This window comes from Oncorhynchus mykiss, chromosome 5 (genome assembly GCF_057628025.1).
Source record: "Oncorhynchus mykiss isolate SJ-2025 chromosome 5, ASM5762802v1, whole genome shotgun sequence".
Lineage (NCBI taxonomy): Eukaryota > Metazoa > Chordata > Actinopteri > Salmoniformes > Salmonidae > Oncorhynchus > Oncorhynchus mykiss.
The window spans coordinates 14619418-14623590 of NC_143026.1; the positions used below are offsets into that span (position 1 = coordinate 14619418).

Sequence of the window (4173 nt, forward strand, 5' to 3'; positions counted from 1 at the left end):
GATGTCCAAATGGTAGTGATTGGGGACACTGCCCTGTGTAGGGTGCAGTCTTTCGGGTTGGACGTTAAACGGGTGTCCTGACTCTCTGAGGTCATTAAAGATCCCATGGCACTTATCGTAAGAGTAGGGGTGCTAACCCCGGGGTCCTGGCTAAATCTGGCTCTCAAACCAATAAGGTCACCTAATAATCCCCAGTTTACAATTGGCTCATTCATCCTCCTCCTCTCCCCTGTAACTATTCCCCAGGTTGTTGCTGAAAATGAGAATGTGTTCTCAGTCAACTTACCTGGTAAAATAACAGATAAATTAAATGAAGTGTGCATGAAACATTACAAATATGACTGTTTGTTTTCATTGAGTCAGATTATAGTTGAGTTGTGCAAGTTATCATTCACAGCATAGATAAAATGGTATGATCATGAAACACATGCTCATGTGTCTCATGTAGAAACTCTTCTGAATGTAAACAAGACGTTTATTCTGTGATACCTTCTGGACAATTACAACCTCTAGGTGCTAAGTACAAAAATGTATAACATACAGTGGGTACATTTTTAGACCACAAGAACAATACGCATAGAACTGTACATGAAAAAGTAATGTGCAGATTAACACCAACACACAGCACCCAGAATCAGATGGGTCCATGCACGCAGGATTTGTTCTGGGCTTTCAGATTATGCTTAATGATGGGTACTGGGCAGTGACTCCTGTTGCTCAGAAATCCACTAAATGATCTGTTTGACATGTGGGCTTCTTACGATGTTCCGCTAGTTAAAAAACTAATTCAGTCTCATCTTATTCAACCAAGAGCAGTATACTGAGGCATATCTCCTCTCACAGATTATAGCTACAATGTCTCTCTCAGTCCTCAATGATGCTGTTTTCCCCCACAAAGCATTTTCATTTATTCCCACTGATGCCTTCATTAGGACTCCTTTGTAGTGAAGCATTTGCCACAACCATAACACCTACACGGTTTTTACTTTTAGTATGGCGCTTTTTGTGGGCCTTTAAATTACTTGCTGATGTAAAGCCTTTTTTGCATAAAGGACATATGTAAGATTTCTCCCCTGTGTGAGTCCTTGTGTGAACTGTCAGACCAGAATGACTGCTAAAACATTTATCATAAAGACTGCAACTATATGGTTTTTCACCTGTATGGGTCCTCATGTGCACTTTAAGATGAGGGCCATTGCTAAAAGACCTGCCACATACACTACAGCTATGTGATTTCTACCCTGTGTGAATCCTCATATGCATACCCATATGGGCACTCTTGAGTAAACCCTTTGCCACAGTCGGGACAGTGATACGGCTTCTCCCCTGTGTGACATCTGATGTGTTTTTTCAGATTAGATTTACAGCTGAAACATTTCTCACAATCACGGCACTGATAAGGTTTCTCACCTGTGTGGGTCCTGATGTGTACTTTCAGATTAGCTGCACTGTTGGAATATTTACCACAAAAAGGGCATGGAAGTAGATTCCGCCTGTGGCACCTCATATGCATTTTCAGTTTACTACTCATAGTAAAACATTTACTACAATCATCACAAGAAAACCTAATGTCAATATGAGTTTGGAGGTGATCTTGCATACTCTCTGTGGAATCAACGTTTTTTTCACACACACACCACTATCGTCTGCGTCCTTCGCATGCATTTTCATATGACAAACTAGAGAACCCATGGAGTTAGCTACAGAACAGTCTAGATTAATTGCAGCGAGGGTCTGGGAGTCACTGGTTGGTTCAAATAATCTGTAGTCCTCTCCATCAGATTCTGTGTTGATCTGTTCATTTGAGGTGCTGGGAAAATGTGAGGTCCAACTTGAAACCTGATCATAGTGACTTTTCACAAAGGCAGGAGAGAATATGAACTCTTCCTCCAGCCCTTGAAGCTGCTTTTCCACTTGACTGGTCCGGAGTTCTTCCTGTTCCTCTTTTACCTCCTGCCCCAGATTGGGGCTCCATTCCTTCTCACAGTGTTGCTGCTCAGGGGGAACCGCTTCCTTAGAGACAATGAGCTGCTGGAGGTCTGGAGAGAAAAAAAAAAAAAGAGGATGAAACCACAAACTCTGGATTTAGGCCTAGGCCTGTACTAGCCCAATAATGGACTACCCTACCCTTACTCCTTTTAGTCTTATAATTATTTGGATCCCCATTAGCTTTTGAAGAAACATCAGCTCGTCTTCCTGGGGTCCACAAAACATCCCTTCATATTACATCAAAATCAATTTTACAATACCTGAGTGGCGCAGGGGTCTAAGGCATTGCATCGCAGTGCTAGAGGCACCACTACAGATCTGGGTTCAATCCCGGGCTGTGTTGCAGCCGGCCGCGACCGTGAGACAATTGGCCCAGCGGTGTCCGGGTTAGAAGAGGGTTTGGCCGGCTGAGATGTCCTTGTCCCATCTTGCTCTAGCGACTCCGTATGGTCGGCCGGGCGCATGCACACTGACTGGTCGAAAGAAGCAGTGCGGCTTGGCAGGGTTGTGTTTGGGAGGAAGCATGACTCTTGACCTTCGCTTCTCCCGAGTCCGTACGGGAGTTGTACCGAACTACCGATTGGATTTCACGAAAAAGATAACATTACAAAAAAAAAAATATATGCACTTACTGTACACTGTTCAACAACATTTGTGGCATCCGTTTACACACAGATGATCAGACACAGATAACAGGTTCTGCTAATTAGCTTTCCCTAAACAAGCATTGTCACATGGGAATATGTTTTTTTTATTTTTATTATTCAAGCTGATATGAAATATACTGTACATTCCTTAGGTTTTCAAAACTGTACCGCAAGCAATGTGTGTTAATGTTTAGAGCAAGTGTCGAGGCTCTTAAATCTCCCCCGGCCATAAGAAACTATCACAGAGTTTCTAAACATACAGTGGTGCTTAAAGGATGTCACGCTGCTTGCTTAGCGGGTATCAATTTGCCTACAAACTGGTGTAATTCCTGTCTAGAGGAAATTTCGAGTGACGCTTTCGGGAAAACAGGATTATTTACAGAAAATTACAGTTAAAGCGACAAACCTGCTCGGTGTACCTTAATTTCAGGTTTAATAACGATATCCAGCAGTTTCTGTAGACGGTCGTTCTCCTTCTTTGTACGGACAAATTCTCCCTGGTACTCTGCTATCGTTTGTTCAACTACCTCGAATATCTCCTCAGCAGCCGCTTTTAATCGCTGGTTAAGAAACACTCTGAACAACAGTATTTTAGACATGTCCAGGGAATGGAAGTTTAGTTTGCTAGTTACCTGAATTACGAGCTTGCTAGCACTGCGCTATTTATGAACTGACCCTGGTTGCTAGCGCTGGAACAAAAAAACAGCGTCTCGTTAGCAACACTAAAAAGGCGAATCGCAACCAATTGACAGGTACACCGCCGCCAACTGGAATGTGAAGCCGGTCACGACATATGTTCTCTTAACTAACCTTAATCCCGACAAACCTCACTACTCCCGTCACCCCCATGTAAAATACCGCCCACTCCCCATTCACTTCCGGGTCACGGAATTTAAGGCATTTTCTGAGTAGAGCGTTGTGGGAATTGTGTTGTGAATGCATAGTTTATGCACTTCTCAAGATACACAAGTATAGTTTTGTAGTGTTCACTAGGAAAACAGTAGTATTTACAGTAGTAATCAGGTAAGTACAGTATTTTTACTACTTGATGTTGGTAGTAAATAAGTAGTCAAAACACTACAGCTTTACTACACAAGCTTATCAGCAGTAATCAGGTAGTTTTTACTACTTGTTTGCAGTGGTGTAAAGTACTTAAGTAAAAATACTTTCAAGTACTACTTAGGTCGTTTTTTGGGGTAACTGTACTTTACTTTACTATATATATTTATGACAACTTGTACTTTTACTTCACTACATTACTAAAGAAAATAATGTACTTTTTACTCTATACATTTTCAAATCAAATTTGATTTGTCACATACACATGGTTAGAACCCTTTTCCCTGACACCCAAAAGTACTAATTAAATGGACACTTTATTGTCGACACTGAGCCCCGCCAATCCATCACGACTGGTCTGTCGACGCAATCGCCTGATGTGGTCTCAACAGGCTATTCCGTTACAATGTCGCCAAAGAACCATCTGCTAGCCCCGGCCCTCTAGCTTTCTGAATGCCGTGTCCGCCACTCGCCTAGC

General features: G+C 42.3%; 1 pseudogene across 1 annotated transcript; it reads right to left on the bottom strand.

Annotated features, from left to right (window-relative positions):
- Positions 1-457: 457 nt before the first annotated feature.
- Positions 458-2421, bottom strand: LOC118964567 (uncharacterized; annotated as a pseudogene). Its single transcript, XR_005051649.2, has 2 exons — positions 2250-2421; positions 458-2039 (listed from the first exon to the last, which is right to left on the bottom strand). The product of XR_005051649.2 is annotated as an uncharacterized LOC118964567 (transcript).
- Positions 2422-4173: the final 1752 nt, after the last annotated feature.